The following is a 6,288-nucleotide window of genomic DNA, read 5'->3' on the forward strand; positions in this document are numbered from 1 at the left end:
GTAGGGCAAGCGACATTACAACCATTTCTCCTTTCTGCCATGCGGTGGTACTCTGTGATTGCTCCAGAGTGGGCTTGTTGGCATCATGAGGATATTAGTATTCCACTCTTCTACTGAGCGTTTTTTATATTATCTGTGCTGAAAACTTGTTGAAGCCTATTTGTGGTGTGTTGAACAGATGTTAGGGTTTTGGGTTGGTTTTGAGTCCTGACCTGTTTACTTTGTTACAGAAGTAACAGACTGTCAAACTGCGGTTGGGTCTGCAATGTTCCTGCCACCTTCATCTTGTAACTTTGTGTGTACTCACCTCCATTTGCCTGTCATAGGGTGGAAGCTTTCTCTTCATTTTTATGTCCTCTTCTAGTGTTCACCCCTATTTTCAATATGACCTTCAGTCCAAACCCAGCAAACAGTGCTGAAGATGAGCAATATGTATTATGATGGTCAAATGAGATTATCAGTGTTCTAATTCTCAGATGTGATACTTGTAGTATTTTTAGTAACTGTTCAAAACAGTGTCCATGTCTGATTCTCAAAAATCCAAGTGTAGGGAGGAGACGTCCATCAGAATGATGTACAGTGCAGTAAATGAATCAAGCTCTTGGACTGGTTGTACCTGCAATGCTAAAGGGCCAAAGCATGGATGAAGAAAAGGTCTGTAGCTGGCTTGGTTTTAAAGACCCTGGTTGAACTGTGCAGAGGTGTCAGTGTGCTGTAAAATTCTCAACCTTGCACGGTTTTGCTTAGAGACTGGAGGAGACAATTGTTGTGACTGGATAATCTGCTATTAGTTGTGGATTTTTTTGTTGGAGGGCCTGTTCCAAAATATATCACCAGCCTGGTAAGAGAGTTGTATTTGGCGGCGAATCAGTTCTACTTGTTGGTAAGTGCCACTAGCCCTATGTTTGCATAAACTAAACTTCCCATATTAATGAGTCACGCCGTGTGTGAATTTTTTTTTTTTTTGAGACATACTGGCTGGCATTTCGTTTTTGCTGAGAGAGGAAAACAACAGTGTTTTCCAAACCCTATTTTCCTTGGCCTTTAGTTAAGACATGTTTACATCTCTTTTTTTTATTCTTAGCCTATAATCCTTGAATCTTTCAAAATATTTTAGTCCTAGAAAACCCCCCAAATCTGTAAGCCCTTAAGATGCTTTTGTCACTCCCCAATGACTTGGTCTCACTAATGTGATGATGCCGTCTTAAAATGTGATTCTAGCAACTGTATATCTGGGGTGCCACTGAGCTAAATGAGTGAAGTCCATAGCCTTTGTAAGGGCTTTGCTTTGTTCATGGGCAACTGACTGATTTTAAAAAGTGCTAGGCTGGTTAATCATAATGTCTCTCAGCCTGTCATTACAGACTCTTATTTCCCTGCTTTAGGCACTTCCATACTTGATGATGACCTGTGTGTCTGGCTGACAGGATTATCCAGTAGCAAGTACTTCATAGATAGGGGGTTGAGAGAATGATGTGTGTGACTGAATGGTGCCTGTAGTATCAGATGGCAGAAAGTGTGGAATGCACAACGGAAGGGAAAGACACTAATCTCGGATGCTTGTGGAGAAGAACAGAAGTACGTGTGTGAAGATCTCGTCAGTCTTGCATTTGAAGAGCACTCCCTGCCAGATCCAGAGTCGCTTCCCCTGATTTCAATGGTATCAGTCCCACAGGGATCCACTTACAGAGCTCCACGTTGGAGTGATCATGGCAGCTCTTGTATTGTGCTGGCCCCCTGTATTAGATTATATAGTTGGTGAAGCATCCAGAGGTGACTGGACAACTGACTGACTTCAATTCATGAGCTGTAAAACAACTAAATGCAATCCATTTCTTTCTAGCATGCACATCTTATGTGCTAGTCTGACTCACTGGAAACATACATTGTGGGTAGAATAGGTTTTACCCCACCAGTGAAATTTGCTATGATTCAGGGTGAAATTCTGTGCACTTAAGTTCATATGTTAGACCTAAGAAATACTGGACATGGACATGCTACTGTAAATATTAAGAGACAATTTTCCAGTCAGTAAATGCTAGTCTTCCTTTGCAGCTGACATTAATCGCTCTTACTATATTGCTTACTGAACAAATCCTATAGACCCAGGGTATTCATATGTGCACTTACTGCTTGGCATGCAAGCTGGGCAAACGGCAGTGCTAATCTCATGAAGTACAGAATCGCAGCTCTTCATTTGTCACATAGCTCAGCAGTGGACTGTTGGATGGCATGATTTGCTTCCTTCAGGCTCCTCCAATTAATTGTTCTATTATTTAGAGCGAAATTTGAGGTCTACTGTTGCTCCCCTTGGGTCTAGAAGGTGTAACTGTCCTGTGCTTGTTTTGTTCCCCTGGAGTTCCTGGCTTACCCAAGGGAAGAGCTATACAACAACAATCTTGTTAGTCATGCCTGGTTGCTTTATCAAGGACAACTGATCACCTTCACACTCCTGCTGCCCTACGTAATTAGAAAAACAAAATCCCTACCCAGCCAGCTCCTGTAATACCGTATAGCATTTCCCTGAATAAGTACTTTATGTCATGCTCAAAAAAAGTGTCTCGACTCCTTGTGTTTATATCCAAAGAAAGGTTGATAAACTGGGTTCGTTGAGAAGCAGCCCTTGCCAGAAAAGCTGTGACCGTGTGTAACAAGGACCTAGAACCTGAGAGCAATCCAGGAAAACCATGGATCTTTATTTTCCTCGTATGCTAGCAAACAGATTTTAAAAGAAATAGGAAGCAGGATAAAATTCCCTGGGATCCCCTTTTGCCCCCTAACAAGTCACAATTCCAAACCTGAAGTCACTGTTTGAACTCCTGTCTTAATGAGGAAATACAATCTTACTGAACGGCCTTGTTCTGCAGTATGCTCTGGTGGCTTAAAAAAAATAGGTTTAACATTACTTATGAGTAGGAAATTTCAATTTTATTTTTATCAACATTCTTTTGTTTAGATAGTTTATATAAATTTTATGCTATGGTTGATATTTATAAACACCAGCTATGTTTCTTCTCAGTCTTATTTTCATTAGACCAAATAAGATAAGGTCCTGAAATATCTTAAAAGCAGCTCTTTATTCTCTGGTCATACCAGTAATTCTTTTAAGCAGTTGCTTCATTTGGAACATGAGTGACCAGAAGGGTAGGATACGCAGCGGGTAAGAACTGCCTACGTCACAGGCAGGTATTTTCTGTGTGGTGTAAACAATATGTACTGATATACAATATATACGGACAGTTTGCAGTATAGCACTGTGGCATTTCACATCCAGTAACATGACTCTGTTCTATGCCACATACTTTCTCCACAAACTTTACGGCTGTTGCATGCCACGATTCTCACATCCTAAGTACCATGGCTGAGAAACTGAAGACTGGGATAAGCTGCAGCATGCAAAATACCCACAGGATAAAAGAACTGAAACCCATTTTTCTTCTTTTTTTTTTTTTTTGTAGTACATGGTTTATTTTCCTTCTAATTATTAATGTTTTTATTTAAATGGTTAACTCTCCAACAATGTCAATTACAAAAAGTGAAATTTAAGTAATTTTTGGGTCCTAACTATCCTGAATTGCTGGAGGCTTATTTGGATTAATGATCTAGTTTTGATGTGCGCTTATTAATGTTGGCAGATATTTCCCTGGAGGTTAAACATTTCCCTGGAGGTTAAACATTCGAGGAATTCTGAGAGCAGTACTGGTTGTAGTTGGAGACAGTGTCTTGTGTCCATTATAGGCTTTTATTCTTGGAGGGTTCTCATCAGTCTGATGCATTTCTAGCTCTACGGATCACTCAGTCAACGCTATGTTATGCTGGTTAAATCTAAATGGTTGAAACTGCTAATACACGATCAGAGCAATATTAATAAATAGCACTTGCAACTTAGCAAAAAATAAGTACCCGTAGCAGTAATGGACAGGTGAAGCTGGGTGTTGAACACTGCTTCCCTGTTTCTTGCCAAAGCTGGGGGCTGCTCTGACACTTCCATGTAGATGCTGCTCTAGGCTGGGCTTTCGAGAATAACTTGGCATTTGTGAAATGTTATCTTCCTCTGATTTAAGTGACAACAAAGATTTATATTCATCTGTTACATCATGTAAATAATGATAGCGCGTGCACGCTCCATACTGCTTGTATTAAACAGTACGATGTAATCTTCAGTTTGTTCAGTCAGCACTGTTGGTCGCAGCAGTTTTTCTTGCCATGGTTAAAAGCTGATGCTGTTGCTCCAAGCTGTAAGTAGGATCAGCATGGTTCTTGTACAACTTCAGCTGTCTTTTTCCATCCATCTCGTATGAAACGTGGAAACATTAACACTTCCCCTGAAGAAAGTTTGCAACAGATATCTAAATTAGGGCTGTGTCAATGTCCATGAGTTTTAAAAATAAAACTAATCTGCACCACCTCTGTATGTTACTACATGGAAACTTGACTGTTTTAATTTGCATTAACTAAATTGTTAACATCAGTAATGGCTTTAAACAGTATTTACTCTTTTTAATGTTGATTATATTTTCAGAAGGTAAGGAATGAGTTGGTAGAGATCAAGTTGGTAGAGACAAGACAATGTCACCAAATTGTAACACATTTTAGTAAATGGGAAAAGGCACATTTTAAAAGAAATCACCCATTTAAAACTGCAAAACAGCAAAAACCACTGAATAACAGAATGAAACATGAACAGTTTTTGGTACCGAGTCTCTCATCTCGCTGCGATCTCATCCAGTTTGTGCCAGCATGCTGTCTGAATTGCATTCCAGCAGTGGGAAAAAGTACACACCGTTCTCCAGGTTGAGAGAAATCTTCAGTTTAAGCTTTCTGGTTTCAGACTGGGCTGGAAAGTCAGCTATTGTGCGATGGTAAGTTTCTTCTGTGGTTTTCTGTTGTTTTTTAATTGGTGGAAACGACTAGAAAATTAGTAACAATCTTGAATACAATGGTCATCGATTAGAATTGGGTAAAAGTCAGGCATTTTTGAGCATTCAGTTAAATCTACCACATTCTATCTGGAAAGACTGAAATCCAGATGGCTTCAAACTTTGCCCCCCTGCCTGCCCCTGCCCCCCAACCCACCCGACATGAGCAGTTTAAAAGTGGTGTGTATTTTCTGAGATGCTCTAGGTGCTCGGTTTAGCTATGCTAAGAACTTCTGACTCCAGCTGCCTCCTCATAATTCACTCTCAGTGCCTGCCGGGGCTGACTCCAGGTGCCAGAATCCCTTTTGTATTCTGAGAGTCAGAAGATGTGGTAAGGCAATGCTGCTTCTCTCTGCAGCTTCACAGCTGATTCCTTTAGAAGTGCTGGATGTTGCCTCATGAATTTTCCACTTTTCACAACTTGAGTGGGTTCAGTACACCGGTGAAGATGGAGCAATTCCACTGAGGTGAATGTAGCTATTTTGGAGCATGGAAGGGGTCTTCTGTAACATGCAAACATCCAACTCGTTCTGCAGAATACATTTCTCTCTTCCATGGTGGAGAAGGAAACATTTTAAAGCTGCTAAATATTAGAAAATAAACTTTTCAAGTATTTATATGTTAAATCTCAGTATTTCAAAGCTGTTTTCCAGTTCAACAGGAAGCCTCTTAAACTTTGTACGGCTACTGCTTTATTAATCCTTAGCGGTTGATAGCTATGCTATGTACAGTCGTGGTAAGTAAGCAAGAGTTGGCCAAAGCCCTTGGACACTTGGTGTTTGCTTTTATATCCTGTAGGCACAAACCTGCTCTGATCAGTATTTAGTCCTTCTTTATTAGTAGAAATTCCTGAACTAGTCAGTGGAGAGATGGTGAACTTTTTACAATCACTTGAAAGGTGTATATATATACACTTTACAGTATACACTTCTTATAATGCACAGTTAGAAAAAAGTGGGAGAGATGTCTTTGCGTTGGCTGGCAAGCTCGGCGCTGCCTAGTTCAAAGTGTCCTTGGCTTCCAGTTAAGAAAAAAGCCTCAACCCCTACCTCAAGCCCTTCCTAACCACTACCATGGGCAGGAAGGATTATTTATTTATACGATCAGCTTCTCTCCCGGGTCTGTGTTCCTCTGCTTTCGTTGTGTCCGGCTGTGCCTTCTGCGGTGGGCGGGGGTGGGGGGGGCTGGGGCGAGGTGCTGGGCGTGGGGGGGGGGCACGCGTGGGGACGCAGAGCCCCGGTACCCCCGCACGGCCGGCGGAGTGGGGTCAGAGCCGCGGTACCGGCCGCGGGGGGGGCGGGCGGGGGCAGAGGCGCGGCCGGGCAGCTCCGGCGCCAGGGGCCGGCTCCCGGCGGGGCGGGGCGGGGCG

Source organism: Phalacrocorax aristotelis, chromosome 6 (genome assembly GCF_949628215.1).
Source record: "Phalacrocorax aristotelis chromosome 6, bGulAri2.1, whole genome shotgun sequence".
Lineage (NCBI taxonomy): Eukaryota > Metazoa > Chordata > Aves > Suliformes > Phalacrocoracidae > Phalacrocorax > Phalacrocorax aristotelis.